Source organism: Dermacentor silvarum, chromosome 6, assembly GCF_013339745.2.
Source record: "Dermacentor silvarum isolate Dsil-2018 chromosome 6, BIME_Dsil_1.4, whole genome shotgun sequence".
Classification (NCBI taxonomy): domain Eukaryota; kingdom Metazoa; phylum Arthropoda; class Arachnida; order Ixodida; family Ixodidae; genus Dermacentor; species Dermacentor silvarum.
In genome coordinates, this window is record NC_051159.1 from 46,463,321 (window position 1) to 46,489,011 (window position 25,691).

The 25,691-nt window shown below is 43.6% G+C and overlaps 1 protein-coding gene across 4 annotated transcripts in view; it reads right to left on the bottom strand.

Annotated features, from left to right (window-relative positions):
• LOC119455472 (sodium-dependent phosphate transport protein 2B) overlaps nucleotides 1–25,691 on the bottom strand; it is a 162,834-nt gene that overhangs the window by 100,303 nt on the left and 36,840 nt on the right. Inside the window, exon 1 of one of the 4 annotated variants that reach the window (XM_049668804.1) lies at nucleotides 2,985–3,131. The exons of 1 other annotated variant lie outside the window; for it this stretch is intronic. The gene's annotated coding sequence lies outside the window, so the exon portion shown is untranslated. Of the gene's footprint in view, nucleotides 1–1,750; nucleotides 2,051–2,984; nucleotides 3,132–25,691 lie in introns of those variants that run through there. 2 more of the 4 variants (XM_037716881.2, XM_037716882.2) reach the window with 2 other exon arrangements.

A 25,691-nucleotide genomic window follows, 5' to 3' on the forward strand; every position in this document is an offset into this window, starting at 1 on the left:
TTCTGTTCTAGAAGTGTTACAGGATGACGACCTTCAGTGCTTTGTCATTAGCTTCTATACAGGATCCTCGTCCTGAAATCATCTTCAAGTTCCTTGTTTCAGGCTTGGAACTGAATCATGAAGAGCAAGATACATTGTTGTCCCATTTTACGTTGCGAAGTGCCACAGGCTCAGTGCTGTGTAGGTGCTCCCTCCCTCACAGCATTGTTTCCGGTGTTTCGAATATTTTGTAGGCATACTTATAAATAGGAAAACAACAGAAACACTGAAGGCCAGGAGCCTGCAGTCGGGGAAAAGCAGGAAGGCACATGAATACGTACGTTAGGGCGATTAAAGTTCGCAAATGTTTGAAGAAATGTAAAAATTTTAAAAAGTACAATCATTTCTATTTATGGGTATGTGCCTTTAAATTCCGCATGCACTGGTAATTTCTGGAAACATTGGAATACGTAGAATCTAAATATAATCCCAGAATGTCCCAGAGAGGAAATTTATTGGACATCATGTGGATGCGGTTTTTTGTCTCATTTGAGGGGATTTGTGTGGGACATCCCTAGGACATGCCACAACTCCTAAGCAGGACATCCAAAGGACGTTAGTGTGGTTTGGGAAATGCATGAAAAACCTAAGAAATACCCCTGAGCTACCCGTGATTCCTATAGCGGCTGAAAGACTGCAGCGCCATATTTCCATCTAATAATTGCTGTAAAGAACTCCATTGGCCTCTGAACGGAAGTATCCGGTAATTCGATGGTGAGAAGAGGACTCCTCTGTGAAAGTTACATGAGGACACCTGACAAACACAAATGAAATGTGACGCTGTGAACTGAGCACTGCACCGCCGCCAACAACGATAGTGTGCTTTCTGAATCACTTGAAAGACTATGACAAGTGTATGCCATGGGAGGACACTCCACTGCCATTCTCCCCTCCCCCTTACCATTATACCCACACCCCTCCCCAATTTATTTCGGGGCAAAATTCACCGCTAGTGCAGAGAATCCGCCACAGAATCATAATTGATGGCTCCATCTGACGACAAAAGGGACGACCTTGAGGCCTACGTATACAGCGTTTGGAAAAGATAGACCTTGGTAATGATTGGAAAGAAACCAATGGAGAACTGTGCTGAGTGTTTACTCGGCGGGTAAAACATTGATTCTGTGTGGATGAATGTCCGCTTTACAATCTCTTGCCTATGACAAGTGCAAAGAAAAGTTGGCGCGGAATGTTAGGTTGACTGCAGAAGGACTGAAGGAGAGAATTACGAGTACAACGCCGTGTGACGCTTAGACTGGAAAGCAGGATCCCTTCCCGTCTTAAAACTAAATACTTCAACGGGTGAATAGAGACAAAAAAAGTGAAATCCATTTGTTAGATAATTGAGCGGTAACGGTAAGGAGTGTAACGCTGGAATCCAAGTTTGTATTCTTTTTTAGGGAAAGAAATCTAAAGGATAGTCAAAACACCAGCATTTACCATCAAAAAGAATCGTGAGAGCGAAACAAATGCACTCGTGCCCGTCTCACTGGCTGCGCAACGTCGGACGAGGCAGTCGTAAACCAACGACCGTGCTGAAAGAAGCTAAGCGATACTGGCAGTTGTCAACTGTCTACGGGGCCTTGTGGCTGGCAGTTGCGCAGGTCGCTAGGATTGTTATTTTTTGTTTTTCCTTCAACCAGGTGCACATTTCTGGCAAACTTACGACGTCGGTAGCGGTGCCGCTATTTAGAAATTGTAGAATACGTACGGTCCAGGCTCCCATAGCCGTCCGGCCAAAATTTTCAGAGTAGAGGCATTGAACTTTGCAGGGCAGTTATATTCTTTGGCGAATCGGTACGTCCAACCTCGCCAGTGAAAGCGCGATTTTCACCGAACGCACATTAGGCGGCTGTTGCTGCGCAGTCGCTGCTCCCGTCGCCTGTTCTGCACGCAGCGCTGAGCGCGCTATGCGTGCTTCGTGCGCCGAGCACTTGTGTATACCAAATACCAAGTGCCGAGAGCAGCTGTTCGTTCTGCGCCCACAGTGATAGACGCTTCGACGACGCAAACAAAACAAAGGTAAACAAAAAATAAAAAGGCACGTGACACGAGCACAGAGAAGCTGCAGGCTGTACGTCGGCGGCTTGCGGTGCATTGAACCCGGTAGACCAGAACAAAGGCGGCGCGCGCGGCATATGAAAGCTCTGGACGCGTTGTTTCAAGCGAAGCATTCGCAGGACGGGCGTCACTCGGAGAAGCCTCTCCTGCAGGGGCAATTGCCTCCTCTAAGCTGTTCCAAGAACAAGGACTGCTTATACGTCCTCGCCACAGCTGTCATTGCGACGCATTTTTAAATTGTTTTTTTTTTTATTTGAGTGATCGGCGGCAAATGCTAGGAATGTATCGTGCTTCAGGACATGGCTACCTTAAGAGACGTTAAAGTGTATCGGGGCTGTTAGCGATGCATCAAAAGAAAATAAAAGAAAATGAATGCTGCCGCCACGAATTGCTAAAGAATGAAGTGTCCTGTCTGTTTGCTTCTGCCGCACGCGCGACGCAGCGTGAATCCGCCGTGGTCGTTTCACGCCTTTTCCAGGCTGAACTGAGCTTGTTTTGATGGTCACCGTAGTAGACGAGAATGGACAAACGCAGTTACAATGGCCGCAGAGCGCATTTCAAATCGAACGCTCTCCACGGAAGTGTAAATAAAGATTCTTAAATGTTATTCAGACAACCTGGGCAAATGATAAGGTCACCATCTTTCTCATAAATTGCGGTGGAATCGATCACGAAAGGGCGCTAATTGGGGCTACAGGCTATACGAATCACAGCCGAGTTCGCGATGATCCTTACCATCGAGTAAGCAGCACGAATCACACACAAAAAACAGAGACGAAATATCATTGGCATTTAAGTTCGCGCTACCCAGGCTCCACTTTTAAAAGCCAGATCAGCCTGTCGCGCGGTCGATTCTATCGAAATCGTAAGCTGTTCACACTTACGGTTCGAGTCGCGGCGACGGAAAGAGTCCGACGATCGCTGCCGAGATGCGGAGGACAGATCTGACCCGACGTTATACGGAGTCGGGTGGAGCGCGACGTCGAAGGACCACTCGGTACACACCGACACCACCTGACGAGCGCGGACGCACCAGCGTTGTCGAAGCGTCCTCCTCTCCCACGAGATATACGCAGGCCCCTCCTTGCGACTGCCACTACTATGCGGGGCGAAGGCCGCTGCCGTTCTGGGGTGGCCTTTTACCCAGGCTTGCATCGGTGCGTGCAACGCACGCGGCCCGCACCCCCGAATGGGTTTTTCCCGCGGACGAACTACTCTTGCGCTACGGCGTAAAGGAAAAAAATGCAACCGAAATGCCGAGCCTATGCACGCCGAGCACGCCGTATACCGGTTTTTATTGTTTCTTCGACGAGCGCGCGCTCACGGGGCCTTCTCGCTGTGTTTCGGTCAGAGCTGCGGAGTGGTGTGTTGACTCAGAATTGGCCGGTCGGTCGCCCGCAAAGATATCGTCATTTTTTTCTTGTTGCCCACCTCCGCTTTCGTGCGGTACGAGTGTATCATTTTCCGGGTGCCCGCCGAGCAAACACGCGCGTGCGCAGTTTATTCGCTTTCCCGATGTTTAGTAGGCGCTGTTATTCACTCCCGAGAAAGTGTGATGTTCTATGTCAGCTTCGTCCGGTCACGATGCGGTATGAATGAGGCTTACAGCCTTACACTATACCGTGGCAGCTCAGCCAGCGTGCACAAATTTTTCCTGGGCTGACGGCGCTGGGTGTGTTTCTTCGGTTAGCTGACATAATGGCTCGGTGTGCGACGTGTGTACAAATTTAGTTCCTCGTTCGTCGTCGCTGATTGCTCCTTATCGAAGGCGCGACTGGCAGGGTGACACCGATATCGGCGAATGATTGCCTAAGGAAGTATTTATCGTTCCTCGCTAGTACAATATACAATATGAAAACAACCTGAAGTTCACAGAGAAGAACGCTATTGATAGCGGACGTACACATTGTATCCCATCGACACGCACATAAATTGCTTGTTTTTCCGGTCACCGCTTTTCACCGTCTAACCGCTGTTACAATGTTTACGCCCGGCGTAAGAAGCGCTTCCTTCAATCGGAACTTTCTAGACGTCGTCGACAATTTTATTGCGAAATAACCTTTGTCTAATCAGATTGCGTGCTCAATGGGGATAGATAGTGTTGCGCATTCTAGAACGTGCGCGAGCACCATCGATGACGATGGAATGCACGACCAATCATCTGTATGTCGAACCCGTGTATCGGATTATAACGACCGATGATTGTGCTCGCCGTAATCCTTGTGCTCCGAGGGTTAAGTGATTAGCTGTGCACAAGTTCGCTCAATAAAGTGTTAATTTTGTGACTTACAGCTGTGCCACCCTCCGCTCATTCTTCGGCGTCGCACAAGATGACAATGGGACAATAATCAAGAAATACGAATCGGTATATACGGACAGAGACAGCGAGCGCTGGACGAACATCCGGTCCAACGGATAGAACTACAGTCGGCGTCAGAAGTGTACGGCTCGAGTTGGTCAAAGCATAGTGAGGATGGCAGCTATAACTCCGCTGCACTCCTAGTGCACTCCTAGTACACACTGGTTCCTGGTACACATTGCAGAATGGAGGAGCTACCCACACTCGCTTCGCTCGCCTGCTGTTCTGGAAGAAGTTTATTCACTCTCTTTCTCTCACATCAGACAGCGAGATCTGAAAAAAGAAAAAAGAAATGAAGCTGCATATTTCCGCAGCATGGGCCCCCAGGTAACCTGCTACTCTAATTTCCCGTCTATACTTGTATAGGCGAATTTACCTTATAGTGTTGTACGGCTGCACTGTGCGGCTGTACATTAATTCACAAACTGTCTGGAAGTTCAACGCTTTAACATCTGGAAATGTTAGAGCTTGTTTCGATGCATAATTTCCTTAATAGGCACCGAAAGTGCGCCTTTTCTTCCTTGTTCATGGTTACTGAGGAGTTGATGTCGCACAGGAGCAAGTTCAGGAGAGAAACTGCTGAGACAGTTTTCATGCAGAGAATGAAACATTTTTCGACATCAGTGCTCGGTTTATGTAACCCTCAAAAAGTCGATTTGATATGCTTTTTTAATTTTGGGGCCAGATTTTGCTTTATTTATATCGGTTACCGTGCCTTGTTTTTCTTCTGCTGTCTTTCGTGCAGTGTTTGCAAGCAGCGAATTCATGTGGTCGAGGCCGTTATAAAGAGGTTGTGGGCGCTTTTATTTGACTCGCAGTTGGTAGCCCGCATTTGCGTGTCCGTTTTAGATGCGAAGCAGCTTATGGCGGGGGCTTTGTCCGTCCCGTGGCGTCCCACACCCCCTCAGCGCATGTGCGTCCCCACCCCCTCTCTCTCCTCTCCTACGCTCCCCCCCTTTCTCTCCTCTAGGAATCCTATACTGTACGGAGCGGCGCCCGGATCCCACACCCTCACAGCGCGTCCCATCCCCCTCTCTCTCCTCTCCTACGCTCCCCTCTTTCTCTCCTCTAGGAATCCGGAGTGGCGCGCACAACAGGTGGTGCGACAGCTGCATACTCCGCTGGGGGCGCCACGGTAGTTCCGCGGTATGAAAATGACGGAGCGCGCGCCTCATTCTCTCTCCTGTGCAGCACTGCGATGAGCGCTCGGGGCGCTGCCGCGAAACCATCTCCCGCTCAAGCTACCACCTCCCCGCCGCTTCGCATCCACACATGGTTCCCTTTAGCGGGAGATGGAGAAAATTTTTTATTTCGTTTTTTTTTGCGCCTACGTTTTCGCACCAACTATTCACCATTTTCTCAAATGCCGCGGTCAAAGAGAAGTTCGAGGGTTTGTGACATAACATTAAATGCACATGTTCTGACATTAAATGTGTAACCGTGGGGTAACGCGCGAGGTGACACGGTGAGATGATAGGGTAAGGTGAGGTTAAAAAAGGCCAGGACAGGATGTGTCAGCGCTAGAACCCTTGCTCCGATTATCCGAGTTTGTTAGCATTCTGAGATTTTAATGTCTACTGCCTTGATAAGCAGAAAGCAACATTTGTGCGGACGTTTTTTCCACTTATACACAAAAAATGTGACTTATTAATCGTCCTTAATTATTTATTTACTTATTTCAAAATACCTTACAGGCTCCATGAGGAGCATTGGGTAAGGGGGCATCACTGCAAGACAGTTTTACACGTGAATTCCGAAACTCGAGGACCACAAAAATGAGCAGAAATCATCGTCGCAAAACAGGGTTACAAATGAAAAAGACGCGTTAGCGTACAAAACATCAGACAAATGTTATCACGCATATTGCTCGCGCACATATCGAACATCATGCAAAAATGTGTATTTCAAAGTATGAAAGGAAAAAAAAACAATACAAACAATACTTAGACAAACAGAAATAACAGTTCAAGGTAGTGTACAAAATACCGGATAAATTTTACCAAGCACATTGTTCACGCATATAATCAAACATTGCGTAAGAAAAGTTTACTTTAAAGGATGAATAGGAAACAATAGCCAGCGTAACGTTACATAGAAATAGAGTGCATGGCATACAGAATGACACATTTTTAGGACATAAACTGCAAGTTCAGGAGTTTCCTAAATTTATCTCTGTCCGTTTGCATCACAGCGCTGTCAGGGAGGGAATTCCACAAGCGGATGGCTCGTGGCAAAGCCGACATATTAAATGCATCAGTGTTTCCGTAGATGCGAGTGAAACTTAAATCATTATTCAGTCGTCGTGATACGCAACTTGCACGTTCCAGCAGCAAAGACGATGACTTCAAATGATGAACATATTTATGGAACAAGGACAGCAATGCCACGTCACGACGACTACTTAGTACAGGAAGCGAAAGGTCAAGTTTGATTCGAGTTATGCTTGACTTCCTATTGTAATTGCGGGAAATGAAACGACTAGCTCGGTTTTGGATGGCTTCTAATATGCAGATTAGGTACTCGTGTATAGGAGACCAAATCGGGGACACGAACTCAAGCTGTGGACGGACGAACGTCAGGAAGGCTAATTTGCGGATGTCAGATGGAGAATTTCGTAGGTTGCGGCGAATGTACCCTAGTGTTTTTGAACCATTAGCGCATATGTTTGTTATATGAGAGGCCCAGGAAAGATTTGGTGCGAGATGAACGCCTAGATATTTGTACAGTGAAGCTTCGGATACTAGATCCTCATTTGTATAATAAGAAAAGCTTGAGTTAAAGTGTTTGCGTGTGAAAGTCATTACCTTGCATTTAGATGAGTTAAGTGTCATTTGCCAGGCGTTGCACCAGTCGCTAATGCGTTGAAGGTCGCCTTGAAGCATAAGGTTATCCTCAAAGCTGGTAACTGGTCGGTATATTATACAGTCATCGGCGAAAATGCGTGTGCAGGAGTAGATTTTATTAGGCAGGTCGTTGATGTAAATTAGAAAAAGCAAATGGTCCTAATACACTGCCCTGTGGTACACCGGAATTCACATAGGTGAGGGGTGAAGCAAAATTGTTCACAACTGTAAATTGCTTACGATTAGTTAAGAAGTTACGGATCCAAGATAGCGTTAAAGAGTCTAATTTGAGAGCAGATAATCTGGAAATTAAGCGGCAGTGGGCTACACGGTCGAAAGCCTTGGAAAAGTAGAGAAAGATGCAATCTGTTTGTAGGTTTTGGTCCATGTGGGAATGTACGTCAGTGGTAAACTCTAGTAACTCTGTCTCGCATGATAAACCTATCCTAAAGCTATGCTGGTTAGTGAAGAAAAAATTATTTGATTCAAGGTGTTCGTATATGTGAGACGCTATAATATGCTCGAGCATTTTGCAGCATATGCTCGTTAATGAAATTGGACGGTAGTTTTCTGGGGAATTCTTGCTGCCGCTTTTGTACACAGGTACCACATGCTAAGGAGAATCCTGAAAAGGAACATAAACATTTATGACGCGACCCTGTCAATATCGTTTATTTGCATCAGTTTGTATTTATATGCCTGTTGCATGGTTGCAGGTCGTTTAAGTGTATATACATTTATTTTTACAGAACAAATAATAATAATAATGATTAATCTAGTGTTTATGATAGTGCCCAGGAACAGCTGTGGAGTCTTCGTACTGCATGGTACACTTAAAAAATAAGGTGAGAGGCAAACTGTACAAAGAAGACATGTGGTAGACAAAACACACGAAGTGAACTCTGAAATGTGTTGTCAATACAGGCACAATACTTATTACATGTTTTTTCGGAGTCGAGCCATAGGACAGTCTATAATGCAACAAGGCCGGGCAGAAAAGTGCGTAATGTTGCCTGGTATACTTTTGCGGCGCGGGAAATTGCGCATGACTAGGAAGCTTTGGATAATGTATAATGCAATGGACCATCCTATATAGAGGAACAAAAGGTCTGATATAATACGTCTTGATTTTAGAGGTGTGCGTTGAGGCATATTTGTGAGGGCTGGACTATGGTCGCCACAATGGCAAAAGCGGTGCTTGAAAATAGATACAAATTTATTCTGGACGCGTTCAATGAGGTAAGAAGTACATTTGTACGCTATGTCCCCAAACTGACATACTATATAATAGTGAAAGGTACGCATCAGAATACTGTTTAAGAAAACAGGCGAGTGGAAGCCACGCAATGTGCGACAAACAATGCCAAGAGCACGAAAGGCACATTGTTGTGCTTATTGAGCCTGTGAAGAGAAGCTTAGCATCTTGTCGAAGTACACACTAAGATCTTTCTTTCATTTCATCGACCCTGGGCAGCAGAGCATCCCGAAGGGTGTATGAAAATTGCACATGGTGTGTTTTCCGCGTATAACTTCATAAGTACTATTGTTTTAGAAGCATTTAAGAGTAGCTCATTGTTTCTGCATCAGTTTGAGGGTGAAAAAAATGTATGTTTGGAGGTTAACGCAGTCTTGAACACTGTTGAGAGTCTTACACAGCTTTAAGTCATCAGCATTTAGAATAAATGAAGAGTGTTGAATCGCTGATTAAATGTCATTTATGACCAGTAGGAAGAGGGCCAAGAATAGATCCTTGAGGAACTCCGTTTGTGACCTCGTAACCAACAGAATTCTGTTTAATAATGCCAACAAAGGACGATGTATTGCTTAAGTAATTTGACACAAGGGCAGTGATGAAGAAGGTATGTCTATTTGCCTGAGCTTTGTAATGCGGAGCTCATGGCAAACTACATCAAATGCTTTACTTAGGTCAAAGTAAAGAGCGTCTAATTTGCCCCTACTATGTACCACACTGGAAGCATGGGTCATTAATGTGTCCAAGTTCGTTGTTTTGGAGCACCCTGATACAAAACCATGCTGTTCGTATATTATATTTTCTTAGCACCAACAGAAAGCAGGTAATGCAATACAGGTTCACACACTTTTGACGCAGCGCAGAGGATAGATTATATGCTTTTAGTTAGTAACTGAACTCTTAGCATCCGATTTGTGTACGGGCACTACCCGTGCTGCCTTCGAAGCGCTCGAAAACGTACTAGACTTTAGGAAACTGTTGAAGATGCTTGTGAGGAAAATGACAAGTACGCTTCCGTACGTCTTAAGCAGTGTGGGAGGGAAACTATCAGCGGCACAAGACAGGGAAGGTTTAAGGAGCTTCATATTTGAAAACGATGGAACGATGGAACGATTTGAAAAAGAGCGATGGAACGAAAAATCTTAGGACTAACGTTAAGAGACAGGAAGAGAGCGGTGTGGATCAGAGAACAAACGGGGATAGCCGATATTCTAGTTGACATTAAGCGGAAGAAATGGAGCTGGGCAGGCCATGTAATGCGTAGGATGGATAACCGGTGGACCATTAGGGTTACAGAATGGATACCAAGACAAGGGAAGTGCAGTCGAGGTCGGCAGAAAACCAGATGGGATGATGAAGTTAGGAAATTTGCAGGCACAAGTTGGAATACGCTAGCGCAAGACAGGGGTAATTGGAGATCGCAGGGAGAGGCCTTCGTCCTGCAGTGGACATAAAATACAGGCTGATGATGATGATGATGATGAATGATGAATATTTGAAAACAAGGTCTTAATTGAGTGATAGCGTACACACCCTTCCAGAATGAGAAGGAAGGTTACTTGAGGTAAAGAAGGATCGTTTAGACCAAATACAGAACAGAAATGTTGCGCAATGGCTATCAGAAGTGTTCGAGACAACATCGCCATTTACCTCAACAATTCATACATATTCGGTGCACTCTCACTCTCTTAGAAGAGTGAGAGTGCACATAGCTCTAGATATATTCTCAATTACGTGCCATGGCATCTTCAACACGCCTAATGTGGTTGTAGTGTTCATTGTTATAATAAAATTTGCAGAGACAGCTACCGAGCCTAAATTCGAGTGTTGGCTTATCTATAGAATTGTTTGCCCCGCTTTGCTGTGTGCGCGGCTTTTCAGATTTATTGCCGTTTTTAGTTCTTTAGAAAGACAATGAGGGAACTTTGACGTTTTTAGAGGTTTTGTAGATAGCAATATGGGCATGCCATTTTCAATGAATTTCGCAAGCAAAGTAACCTTTTCATCAGCACCAGCTGTCCCATCCATATACGAACGTACCAGTCAGCATTTTCAAGATAATGATACAAGCCAACGTAGTCTCCAAAAGAAATGTTGAAGCTGCGCTTTGTGTCGTTTTGGGAACGAATGTTGCGTTTTTGTGCTACCAGAGACAAAGAAACAATTAACGGATGGTGGACATTATCGGGCGTAACCAGATGAATGTTGCTACGCATGACGGAAACAGTATCAAGATTCGAAAGACAGAGATCTACAACGCTGCCGCAGCAGTTTTCAGTGAAGTAAGCTGTTGCATGGAATTAAATGAGATAAAGCCAAGTAAGGAGTTGACTTTTTGAGAAATGTAAAAGGAATTCTGGCAGACAATTTCATTAATCTATGAAATTCCGGGTATAAAATAAATTCACCAAAAATTAACAGTTTGTGGTTATAATGAGAAATTATAATGGTTTCAAATGATGCCAGGATAAAATCAAACCCTGCAGGAGTTACGTCAGGTGCTACATAGAATGCATTAGGCAACAGCCGTTCACTACCTGAACAGCGCATGTCTATCCAAACAGCGTCATGATCGCACTCAAGATCCAAGCGATGGACACGCTCTATCGCGCTATCAAGAACGATAAGGATGCCACCACCTTTCTGCTTCCTGGAGGAATAATGTGGGTACCTACGAAATACGTTATAATACGGAGGAAAGTACAAAGCAGATGCTACTTCCGGTAAAAACCAGTTTTCACTTAAAACTCTTACGGAATGGGCTGAAGAAACAATATTAAAAAAGTGATTCACTTTAGTGCATATGCCTCGAATATTTTGGTAGAACACGAGTACGTCTACTGCGTCACTTATACGTCACTCTCTTTTAGGCCAATCTTTCACTGTCTCCTCTTTTTGCTGCTCCTCGCACAAGACCATACTGACGTGTAGCCTGCGATGAAGCGGCTTGAACGAGCAAGACATTGGCCATAAAGTAGAATAGCTGAGGCGGTTGAAGGCGTAGTAGTAGTAGCACTAGTAATAATAATAATAATAATAATAATAATAATAATAATAATAATAATAATAATAATAATAATAATAATAATAATTTATTGATACACATGCAATAGCAATACAAAGAAACGGGCCTGTCTAAGTCCATGAGGACTTGTGTGACCATAGGCCCGGCAGAGTCGGTACAGCGATGTGGTTACATATTTACATATTAACTCATTTTTTTAAGATCTTTCAGACAAATAGTTGGTAGTAATTCCATGTTAACAGACAATGACATCGCAAAGAAAGATACAAAAGCATAAATAATTGAAAAAACGAATGGAAACAATAATTCTACATTTCGTCCATAATTTCTTCAACAGTTTTTTTTTTTTGAAGTTGCAGAAAAGAATTCATCAAACAAATCATTAAATATTTTTGGATGTATACTATTCTTCTCGATTCTCCATACTTAGTAGCAGAATAAGGTACTCTAAAACGTTTTTTGTTGTCTCAACAATCGAGGAGCAACGTATGCCTCTTTAAATTCATGACTCCAATTATGTCGAATAATAACCGTCCTGATAAACAACTCCTAGAAAGTGCAAAATCCCAATTCATGAAATATATTATTGGAATGTAGTGCAGTACCATAAGCCACATTTTAATATGTTTTTAGTAATTTATCAATCCGATTTTTCCAGCTCTCTGTACAAAAGGCGAAAATTGTTATGCCATACCTCAGCATACTGAATGTTAGTGCGTGAACTGTCATTTTCTTGATTGGTACAGGTACTAAACCCTTGATGTTAAAGAGTAGATATGCAACACTCCCTGGTTTACCACATAAAAATGCTACATGATATTTGAGTGTCTCCACATATTATATAGCAGTGCATTTACATGAATCGCATTGTTCCTCATGTAAAAATGTTGGTAAGTTTATGTTTTGAGTTTTTAATAGACTTCGAAAGCACATGAGTTTGCTTTTCTTAGCATTGATAAATACACAATTTTCTTCAAACCATTGCATGACCTTATGAACTGCATTCTGTAGAGTGTTAATAGCTTCCTCATAAGGTATGTGGCGTGTTAGTAGAACCGTATCATCTGCATATTGATACACCGTCGCTTTTCTGATTATCAAGGGAAAGTCGTTCATAAATAAATAGAATAACAGTGGTGACAACACGGATCCTTGGGGAACACCAGCTGTAATATATTTCCCCTTGCTAACAATTTCTTTACTACCCATGACCACCTGTGACCTGTCATGCAGATAATTATAGAGAAGATCAAAAAAGGGTCCCCTGAAACCCAAACGAAACAACTTTTCCAATAAAATGTCATGGTTAACAGTTTCAAACGCTTTTGCTAAATCCAAAAACAAAGCACAACTATACAGGTTCTTATCTAGAGCAGAGCATAAATCATCGGTAAACTCTTCAAACAGTGTTATCGTACTTCGCTCAGCAATAAATCCGAACTGTCTTGGTGTCAGTACAGAAAATTTCTTTAAGAAGGAAGTCATACAATCAAACAGAAACTTTTCCAGTATTTGGGAGAGTATAGGCAAAATGGAGATAGGCCTATAATTTTCCACATCATCTTTTTTCCCCGTTTTATGCAGCGGCTTAACAATTGTGGTTTTTAATGTCTCTGGATTTGATGCGGTGTTTATAAAACCACTAATCATAAAAAGCAGTATGTCTGCTGATGTGTTAAAATCTCTTATATACTACTACTACTACTACTACTACTACTATAATAATAATAATAATAATAATTAAGCGGTGGATAAAATACACATTGCACAACATTTTAGAGTGTTACAATGTATAAGTGTGATAAGCAATTATAAAATAAAGGGCAAACAGGATGGATAACCGGTGGACCATTAGAGTTACAAAATGGGTACCAAGAGAAGGGAAGCACAGTCGAGGACGTCAGAAAACTAGGTGGGGTGATGAAGTTAGGAAATTTGTAGGCTCAAGTTGGAATCAGCTAGCGCAAGACAGGAGCAATTGGAGATCGCAGGGAGAGGCCTTCGGCCTGTAATGAAGATAAACATAGGCCGATGATTATTCTTATTATACTGGGTGCTTTATTTTTTTAATCGTGACAGGATTTTCAATGATCGCCTGTGGCATACAGCACATACCTACTGACGGAGCTGGATTACTCAATGAGGTGGAAGTTACATACATGGGAAATCAAAATGCATAATTCGCAAATTAAAAATAATACGAATAAGCTTTTAACTAATTACATTAGCACGCGTATTGAAATAAACGGATTGAAGCCAATGATCTCACAAGGTACATCCACTTGGAACAAATTTTGAAACTAGCACCAGTTTCTCAGATAAGCTCTCACAAATCTGCGGTATAAATACACTGCTGTTCCACTTCCTTTTTTTAACAAAATGCCTTCTTGTGCGTTGAAGCTAAAAATTCCTGGAATACCAAAGAATTTTGTCGCAAGCATTGGAAACGCATATCTGAAAGCTTGTCTCCACCTCAGAATTGGTTCCAAGTGGATATGACCTTCGAAGTCCCCAGCTACAATCCTTAAATTGCGATATGTACCGTAATGTAATTACCTAGTTTAAAAGTAAATTAGCGCAACATCTTTTTTATCGAATGTTGCTTTTGATTGCTCGCACAAATGTTGTTCGCCTCTCAGAGTAATCCAGCTCAAGAAGTAGAATTCTGTCACACACCACGAGTGATTTTTTAAACATTGGTTAATAAAAAATATGACGTGACTTGTATTTTAGCATACATTAAATTATGTTTCCGTAGAATTTTCCGTTCCGCAAAAATGAAAGTGGAAGGGTGGTGGGGAGGCACTGCACCATTCTTTAGACATTAATATAGGCTGGTGATGATGATGATGATGATGATGATGATGATACGGAACACCACTGGCAGAGGAATCTACACAGGGACTTATGCGCGACATTGTTTGTATGTGCTGTCTAGAAGAAATAAAAAACTGACAAAAATTACTTCTATGTAGGCTCAACCGATAAATTATAAAGCTACTGCAAGCTGGACAGATAAGTATGTATTCATTGGGAAAATGCCCAGAAATTAAGAATTTAAGCGGGAACATATAAGGACGCAACGTTCTTACGACTGAAAAAACCCTTATTAACAATAATTAAATAACTATCATTATTGAAGAAGAAGCGTCTGCACATCAGATCGGTTCTTGAATTTCGTAATGCCCTTCATATCACATATCTTATAGCTTGATGCCCCAAAATCTTATTTTAGCTTGGGAAGCCTAACGGTGAGCCCATAGTCGCATTTTTGTTACGATGGAGTGAAGATTCAGCTGAGGAAATTCAGCAAATAAATTACTATATAGTTATCTCCTACACCAACTAAAGCAATAATCAAATAACATTTCATTTTTTGTAGAAATGTAGACTACTTTCCATGGCCAAAAATAAAGGTGAATAATTCGTTCCAATTTTATTTGATGTGGAACTATGTTTGGGCATTACCGGGTTAGTTCTGTAATAGACATCCGGTGAGCGTTGCACAAAGCGGCAGCGGGGAGGGTGTATTGCACGACACGTGCAAGAACACGACGGTAATTAGAGAGAGAAAGAGCGTATGGTGGGCACGGCGGCAACCAGAAGCGAGTGTCCGGTTTGCAGCATTGTACGGGGGTGGGGGAAATGTGTTTCGAAAGGTGGGAGGAAGAGCATCAAAGCTAATCTACATGTAGGGGCGTGCGCCGGAGGTAGATGTAACAGATGTGTTCGGCGCAGAAACATTAGCATTGGTCCTCACTAGGTCATCACTTATCTAAGAAAATATGTAAATAGGTTATGTAGCCGTACGAGAAGAGTGAGGTGTCCCAGTAGTTCAAATGTCTGCACGGTCTGCAATATAACAACACTGACGCAGGCGAACAGCGCATGGCGTATGAAGCGCAGACGACAGCGAGGATGGTTTCGCCATGTTATTCTTAGCGCGAGCCATGTAATGAGAACTGTGCAACTCTGACGACTAGAGTGGTGACGTACTTGTTCGAAGGTACACCTGTACCGCCTTTGTCGATGCTTTGACTTGATCACACCTATTAAGCAATCGTGTGTTTCTATAATAATTATTAGATAATTGCAACAAAATCGGTAGCTGCGTGTTTACTCCACGTGTCAGTAAGTTGTCAGGTGCTTGGATCACTTGTTTTAATTGTTTTACACAATCAGACACATTTTTTTTCAAGTGGTTGCAGAGGTGCGTTCTCAAGTACGCTAGATATCTAAGATAGTTGGCGTTATAACATCTGACATTCCTGTACAGACTGTTCTCGAAACCTTGCAATCTGCAAATTTGATGAAACTCACTGATCCATCGAAAATTATCAGTCCGTTGTGTAGCTGTATACGCTTTTCACCATTCTGAAGAGGAGAGAAGTGTCGTCAAATTGAATTTTCAATGGACAGAATTGATCAGTGACTGAAGGGGCTACCTCGCACAACCTGAAAACGTCGCTTGCGCAATGTATGGGGCAGTGCGGTGCGTACACACCGTACCGAACCGCACTGTACCACCACCACACCGCACCACCGCATGGCACATTATATAAATGGCGCGCGTGCGGTGGTCTCCCCACATTACAAACCGTACAGTTCACGCAGAAGAATCAGTCGACGCAACCACAGGAATGCATATGCAGTGCACAACCTTGCGCGCCAAGTGGTTTGTGCCGTGTACGACCTGAGTCATCTGCTGCATTCGAGTGACTTGAGATGGTTCGTGTATCGGTGGACAGACAGAGCGTTGGCTGAATGACAATCTATTAAGAGAGTCATCCGCGTCTCGTACCTCCGGGTAGTGGTGACATTTGTGCTTTTTTTCTTCCCTTGCCCTCCCACCCTCCTATTAACGATTCAAGTGCTTGCGGGTGTCGACCCAGCTGCGAGAAACGCGACTTATCCACCCCGTTAAAGGGCAGCGGTGATGGAATGTTATGCAGGAGGCTGAGATTCCGAGTTTGAGGCCTTAATTGCGTGTAAGGGCACATACTGTTTTTTTTAACTAAAAAGGAAGCACACATAAAAACGATTGCAGTCACCCAATAAAAAGTCCGACTCTTTATTTATTTTTATGTCACTGTTTCTGCATCTGTGTTTCAGTAGTACGTTGCTTGAAGTGAAAGTAAGCGGAGCTTGAAAAGCGCCCAGTTAGTGTATAGCTCCATCCCGCCGTTGCGCAGGGGCAGACACGGCGGCACACGAAGTTAATATAAAACAAGCAACACACGACAAGTGTCCTTACGCTCAAGAGTTCTTATCTTGCTTCTTTTCCTGGTGGTTCCTGGTACTCTAGCAAGGCGTTTATTTTGGCTAGTGCGTTTATATTGACTATTTTCGCGGCGTTCCCGTGGGCGCTGCAATGTTTGATCACGTGGTGACGCGTCCCTTGCTTGCCTGAACTGCCTGCCTACGTTGCCTCCATGTGTACAATGGATGTGTATGACACCGGTGCGGCTTAGCAAATCTCGGTTTCGGGAGATATTGAAGACAATGACTGGTTGGACGACGTGAAGTTTTGGCCACAGCTTCATAGAACATGCAAAAGCGCTTTCGGAGCTGATTAATCAGCCGGAGCTGGCTAAATATGTATTCCAAGCTATCGAAAATTTCCACTCATGAATTGAATCAGGATTAGCGTGTTTTGATCTTCATTATTTATTTGGCAAATATTTTGAAGCAGCGGCTTGTCATGTTTCTGACTCAGTAAAGTTCCCCGGTGCAGTCATATCTGATTATTTTCTGCCTAATCGCTCGCGGGTGTGCTCAGTTCCGTTAGTTTTGTTCTTGCTGCACAGAAGTGTTGAAACCTAGCTGTTCTGTAGATTGTAATAACTTGTATCAAAGACGTATTATGGCTAGTAACTCGCTTACACTTGTGGACCGTCACGAAACATTCAGTTTCGACCAATAGAGCGCTATCGATGTAGTACCGTCACTTAATGTGCGTATATAGGGCACAGATATTCAAGTGTGAGCCCACTAACTTATTCTTGACATGTTGGCGAAAGAGTGGGCGTAAGTTTACGTGTCATTTGGGGTAGACGTACGTAGATACTGTGCGCGAAACGTACTATAACAGGAAGTGGCAGTACTGCTTTTAAAATTGTTTAACGAGCGGTACTCACTCTTACCGAGGTACCGGGCTGAAGCCCTTTCTTTGAAGGTTAGCGATACAACGCTGGCGGATGAGCCAATTTCCGTATCCTCGAGGAAATCCGTAAATCTCGAAGTACCGGAAACAGGTAAGGACAGTTGCAGCAGCGGTCCGTGAACTTGGCCACACATATTCATTACATTCCTTAATATTCTAGTCACTATTTTTGCTACCAACTACTGCACGCATCTTCAAACGACATGCTTCAATCCAGCATGATTAAATCCCAGTGCATTAGTGAAAACTCAGCTGCATTTCCGACAGCTGATCACACAGAAGCAAGGTAGAAGCGGTAATGGTTTCATAGTCATGCGCGGTCGATGAGGCGACGTACAGCGCGCTGCCGCAAATGCCATCTCGTTTCTCTAGAACAAACTGCTCCGCGAAAATGGTCAAGTTTACTGGGGAAAACGCAGGGCAAAAAGACAGGAACACTGATAGTATAATATATGAAACACTTAAAGACCTCACAAAGGTAAGCCAAGCGAAGCATGAAATAACATCCCAGTGGATACCTGGACATTGCAACATTCCTGGCAACACAGTAGCTGGTGAAGAAGCATGACAAGCACACCTCAAAGATGATGCGGTTTCGCTCCCAACATAAAAAAAATGAATTGCGCTGCATTATAAGGGCAACGTCCTTTAAAATGTGTAGAAATACGTGGTTTAACAAGAATTCCAAGAGCTCTGATTTGTACCATATCGATCCGCTCATTGAATTCAAATTTCCATTGTCATTAGATAGAAATATGAAAAGACTTATTTATCGATTAAGGCTAGGCACTGGCTACACAAAACATTTCTTACATGGAATTGGCCGTGCGGAAACCCCCGAATGTGGTTGTGGATTTGTAGATGAAGATATATATCACCTTCTTCTAGATTGCCCACATCACGACACACCAAGACGCCGACTTAAATAACTCTAATGATATTAGACTGCACACTTTTCAGTTTGAGGAAACTTTTGAGCCCTTGGTCAACAACGGCCTTGCAGAAGAGCGCTTTAAAAGCGTTAAAAATGTTTCTCAAAGGACGGCGGCGTTGTTGGCCGTTATTAACGCTTATAATGTTCCTTTTATTTCAACGTCGCTATATATGTGTATATGTCTGTGGATTATGTTACGTTGATTATTCTGTTCTGACTACATGTAATAATGCATTTGCACGATATATGCACTGTCCGCTGACTAGAGACTGTATTGTTAGGTGACAATATTATTTGTATTTTTGAGACTTTCTTCTGTAGTGCCGTGGAGTTATTAACTTCTTTATTGTATGTATACGACGCAATTTTTTTACATTGTAGAGTTACTGTGAAAACGTTGCTTGACAAGTATGTTTTTATGTTCTAGTGCTTGCAAGAAAGTCTGTTTGACATGCAATCTTGAACCCTGTATGTTGTAGGTTAGACCCATTCAAGAGCAAAGGAGTAGACGACGCCTGATTTGCGCGTCAACATCTCCTTATATTATATCAATAATAAAAAAAAAAACGAACGAGTACACTGGACAGCGCTCGTCCAGTGTAGTGTCTTCCTTTTTTGCGCTGCGTCGGTCCCCGGTTTCCTGGTACTATCAGTAGTATTAAAACAATGACGAATTATGAAATAACAAGACTTCTTAATCAGCAATAATCGGTAAGTATTTAAATAAATATTATCAGCAGAGAATACACAGAAGAGTGGCGAATTATAAAGTACAAAAAAGAAGTGCAATGATGAAGGGACAATAATGTTCTTGCAGCTGCTGGTCGCGCAAAATTAGGAGTCTGAGCTTTGGCAGGACACTTAGTTAACGCTTCCCTGGCGCTGAAGAATAAACGCAGACGATGAGCAAAAGAACGGCAGAACGGAGCCTGCCGGTTCAGTTAGAGCATGCGCCCAAGCAGCATGTGTGGACGTCAAGAAGTATTTAGATGATCGTCCTTTTGTAAGATTACCAGAGTGATGTGTTTTCCGCTGTTCCGTGACTTTCGCGCAATTTTGATTTGTTAATTCCAGAGTTCAGCATACAAAGCTCTCGCTATTCAAGATCTCACTATTGATTGAATAGTGAGATTCCACATTAGAATTCAATACGAATATTCGAGAACAACGTCATACGAATATCGAATCGTACATCGAATAGTTTCTCACTTGTAAATAAAGTTAAAACCGAAGCTTGCGTGGCCGTTTCTTGGATAAAAAAATGTAAGCCTTATATATGATATATGACACATGTATGTCATACTATCCTGAGTTGGTAGTCCGGACAATTTAGGAGCTTGTAAATGAGAAACGAACGAGTGCTTTAGGTAATCGGTAGCACTACGTCGCTGGTAGTAACGATGCAAAGGAACATCACGTCCCCAGATGCACGTACAATACTGGGAGTGCTCTCATTCTGGCCAGCACTATAGGCAGTCTATACGTTGACAGCTACGCAGACAGCTTCGAACCCAAGTAATCGAACGCATCTAGAACCATCTGGAAGACGTCTCTGCGACAGTGACACCACCTCGCGTCGACAAGAAAAGCTAAGACGCGCACATATTATTGCTGTACATTAACATTTTGGTGTGCGAACCTCTTAAACACACAACATCGCTTACAGTAAGTGCGCGAGGAAACGTGAGTACGTTTTCCTGTGAGCAGACGACCTTCCCGTCGAGTTTCCAAGATAGAAGCCTCCTTCTAAGAGGCCATTAGCTTGAACAACTAAGTAGCCTGCATAGTATTTTTTTTTTACTTCGATGCTGTCTCCGCGAAGAAGGCAAAAGAACCGGCTTCCGCGAAGCCGGTTCTTTTGCCTGCTTCGTAGAATTGGAGCGTTATTTCAGAAGGACCGCTGCCCGCTTAGGTCTCTATTTGGCCCTTTACGGCGAGTATCAGAACACAGACGTTGCGCTCGTTAATGTGTACAAGTGCGATATGGCAGCGTAGCCCATCGATCGCTTTAAAGGAATGCAAACATGGTAATACTGACAGTATAATATATTGAGGCAACAAATTCGTATGTAAGCTGCCTAAAAGTAAGCCAATATTATTGAACGTCTGGAAAGCATTGAGCAGAGCTTATCAACCCCGTGCGGTTGCTCGGGAGCTGGTGCCTGCACGCAGCAACCACAGTTGTCCTGCTACAGTCATTCGGAACAGTCCTCGCTGATATTATTCTCCATCCCTCGAGACCCCAACAAGTGCTCCTGTCACCTTATGTAGGCGAAAGAAATGAATATTTCACAACTTCGAATAGTGAATTATCGGATCGCATACGAATTCGATCGCACGGACGTACGATGGCAGGGACAATTCGATTTGTATTCGAAATTTCGAACATTCGCACACCCCTAACTAGAATGCATCAATTAAGGCAACTAGAAATTCACATGGCTGTAGTACAGAGGTGAGCTTTGACCATGCGTTGCATTTTTACAGTGCACAAAGGCTTCGTCCACACAGGGCTCACGTTTCAACGTTCCCAGTTGGGCCTCGTTGTAGTCAAAACAAACATTCAAAGCGAGCCACATGATTTTCCTGGCACAAAACGCAGCTTCACTTGACCGCATGGCGTTGGGAAACTTGCTGTGTTTTCTCCCGTACGTATTTAGTTATTCTATACGCTATGTCGTGCTCTTCTGAGTGCGTACTTCCATAGAGAGAACTATTATCCCAATTACGTGTCAGGGAACGCGAATTGCTCCGGAATGTAGGGCACGTACAGTGCACATGACGCTTATTGGACGCTGTGTTATACACTTCACTTCACAATTGCATCGTGACCTGCTATCTACATCTCAGCAATTCCCTTATATTTATTTATTTATTTATTTATTTATTTATTTATTTATTTATTTATTCAGTATACCGTCAGGCCTGATGCACTAAAGAGCCATGGTTTATATATATATATATATATATATATATATATATATATATATTGTTACTTGAACGATTTACTGTGTCTGAGCTTTATTATCAATGTTTCATTTTTGTGACAACTCATTGATGTATGTACCATTTTTAGAACGTTGTCCCCTCCCACCCCGCTATATATATATATATATATATATATATATATATATATATATATATGTGTGTGTGTGTGTGTGTGTGTGTGTGTGTGTGTGTGTGTGTGTGTGTGTGTGTGTGTGTGTGTGTATGTATGTATGTATGTATGTATGTAATACCCGAATGGACCTTTAGGGGTATAATAAATGATGATGAGGATGAGCTGAAGTGGTATACAGTATATGTGGCTGCGTTATACAATATCAGCTAAAGAATTCTTGAAATGATCATGGTTTACTATGGTAGCATTGCACGCAGTAAGGCACGCATTGATGAGTAGCAAGCTAGAGACACGCTCTTCCGGTCTCACTGTATATTCAATAAAACATCCGTCGATAAGTGTGAATGCGCCTCGTGCATAAAACAGACGGACCAGAAAAAAAGAAGTAAACAACGCGCTTCGTTCGCTTCATGTTTGCCCAACTGCGAGGTCACGAAGCTCTGAAGCAATGCAAAACAAGCCGTCGCCCGAGATACAGCTCGGAACGTGTTTTCGCCTACCGTGCCAGGCACTCAGTTTGATCCAAGTTCTCTTTCTGCACTTTGTGTTTACGAAATCGCGACAGGTATTCGAGGCCCTGTCGACCTAGAAACGTTCTTTTTTTTTCTCTCATAAACTCTAGCATACGCGACGGCTGTATAACAAGCTGTTTTGCTTCGTCATATATAGGGTGTCCCAGCTAACTAACCGAGCTCACACGCGGCATATGCAAGTGCGAACATTTTCTCTCGTCTTCCGTATTCACTTGGGACGTTTTGAAAAGCATTTATTCGGGAGGGGCATTTTTTCTACATTTCCACCTCATACGAGCTCTTCAATCATTGGGGCGCACGCGATAGTGAATATTTTTACGTATCATTACATATTGCGCTCATGCACTAGGAAAATTGACCGAGGAGTGTTACAAGAGTTTTACGGTGAATATCATGGTTATTTACAGATATCAACACAACCAACATATTGGCAATAGAGAAGACCACACGGAAACACAATGCAATATGTCGAACGCTTTAAATGTAAACGACCAAAGTAACCAGCGTGGCCTGACATATTATTACGAATAACGCGTGTAGCTTCGTAGCTTAGCCAGCTCTGCGTATCAAACAGATTCAGCCGGCCTTAACGTAGGGCTGGCTTCGAGGTACCGTGAGTATAGATGTATAGTACGGCTCCTTCAAGGGTAATCGACGTCGCATTTTAATGCGCAATTGAAGATAACTAATTAGAGGCGCCAGTTTCACCCGCTTAAGGTCTTTATTATGAGATGGATGTAAGTAAAGGTGCCTTCGTCACCGCATGCTTGAGACCGCTACTTCATTACTCTTAGTCAGAAAATAACAAGAACTCTATTGAAAATTCATATACGTTGTTGTAAGTGTCATTAACAAACAAAGCAAAAAGAAAAAGAAACGAATGAAAATTAACACAAGGCGTTTAAAAAAAGTCATAGTGACAGGAGTATACTGCACGAAGGCGCACGAATCAGCCGCACACAATAACACATAGGGGTCAGCCAGCACTCAACAATACCGATGAGTTAGTAGAAGTGTAGACACGGCCCGGTTTATACGATTATGGTTAGCTTCGGGCTTGAACTAAGCAACAAATTTCAAAGCAAAGCAGGCGTGTTCTATTGATGCTAGGCTCATCAAACCTAAAGCTGACCTTTTCACCACTTGTGTTCGTTTCCTTAGAAAATGTACCGCTTAACTGGTGCTGATAATTAACGCGGAGAACTGAAACTTCAAGAGATAGAGAAAGCAGGGGGGGGGGATAATTAACTAGAAGTGAACTGTGGTTGGCTGACCTACAGTGAGGGAGTTTATGCAGAAAAAAGGGACAAAAAAAGGAGGATTGTCAAGGAGGCGAGGAGGGGAGAATATACTCAATAAAGACTAGGGGAAAAATCCGGCATTGAAGCTCCTGCATCCAGACTTTTTCTGGCTCATAGAACTGCTTATCGATTGTTTGCTTTGACGACGTCATCCGGTCGCTGCCATCTTGGGGTATCAGGGTGTCAAGAGGCTGTGTAAACAAGAAACGGGACCGCACGACAGGCGCGCCTCGCGCCATGCGACAAATCGATCGCAGTGGTATTCCGGTGAAACGCGGTCACCGTCAAGTAAGCAATACAACACGCGCGCGATAATACGGTGCACTGACGTGATTGCGTGGTCGCTATTTGCGGCGTCCGCGATGTCGCATGAAAAAAGTAGCTCTACAGAGGTATTCCGTCTAGGCACTTCTCAATTAAGGAGCGCGCTTCGTGCATCTCAAGACACCCCGCGCGACGGTCTCTGGTCGGAATCTCTGTCCGTCGCAGATCGGAAACGCCGAAACGTCCGATAATGAGGATCGAGCGTGACCACTCACTCAGTCGTCGGGGGCCACCCGAGTCCAGCGCTGAAGGTGCACAGCTCCGGCGAAAAGAAGCACCAGAAAGTGGCTCAGGTGACGCGCGTATGTCGTGCGTGTCGGCGCGTCCACGCTGTCGCCGCTCGTGGTATCGGCGTTCGGCCCCGATTTCGCTTCTTTCTCGTCGCGTGTCTCCCCTCTCGGTCGGCCGGGAATGCCGCTCGTTTCTAGGTCGCCCTCTATACAAAGACAGCCGCACACACCGGCGGCAAAAATGGGATACTTGCACAGCCGCGCGGCGCTTGCAGAGAAGGGTATACATGCACGGCCGCGGAAAGCGAAGAATGCGTGCGGTGTGCGCTGTGCACGTCAATTAAATAAGGCGGACTGTCCCGTTAGGCATGGCGCTCCGCGGCGACCTGGCCTTTTTGCTTCGGGGACGACAGGGATATACGCGGTTTCTGGATATGAGATGCCGTGCAAACTACCCTTTGGTCTCCGGCGATGTCTCAGCTGCGTGCGCGGGAATGAACGTTTTATTTTGCTTGTTGCCAGAATGAAAGTTTCCCGCTCTTCGCGAAAGTGATTTTTTTTTTCTTAGAGAGAACGAGGCAGAGAGAACGTAGAGAAAGGGATCAACGAGAAAAGTGCTGTTCTTGGTCTTCGCTACCCTTGAAAGGCCGAGGGCGCCGCGATAGCTGTAGACGGAGCAGGTATATTGTTCACTCATGTCGTAATGTTTGTGCTCAGTTAGTTAACACTTGAATAAAAAAGTGCGTGAAGGAATTCAGATGGCTGAGGTAGACTCCATTCAAGGAGCTCATTGAAGTTTCTGTAGGGTGAGCCACTTCAACTAGTACGTGCAAGCATGGTCCACTAATGTACGTTAGGTATGTATGTATGTAAGATAATATAGAAAGACAGAGGCATACCCACATTCACTTATGCATGTGTGTTTGTACGCGTATATATTCTTTCTGGAAAACAAAATAACATTGAACACCACCTGTGTGCGAAATTTTGGTTCAAGTTGTGAAAAAAAGAAGAAAAAAATAATAATACGAAGCCTTTTTTTAGTACAATCAATTTTTATGAACTTTGTTCGGGTGTGAAAGACGGTGAACATAATGTATTGGCTATGAAAGGAGGAGGAGGAAAACAAGAGATGAAAGGCAGAGAGGTTGACCAGATTAAGTGTCCGGTTGGCTACTCTGCACAGGGGGACGGGGTAAGGGCAGAAAATATTATAAAAGAAGAGAAGAATAAAAAATACACATCAGTTCACACATCCTATAATATTTCAGTAAGTCTTGTTTCTTCTAAAAAGCACACTAGCGCTTTTAAAGCAGTTCGTGCAGACGTCGCCTAGGACGAGGGTCCAAGAATTCTGGCTTCCGTAAGGGGACGGCTGTCAATCTTGTTGAGCCTGGTGCGGAGGACTTAGTGCACTAAAACAACGACTGTCGTCTCTTTGCACCCGCAAGTTTCACAATCTGGACTTGTGGTCATTCCGATAAGGTAGGAGTACGCATTTGTAAA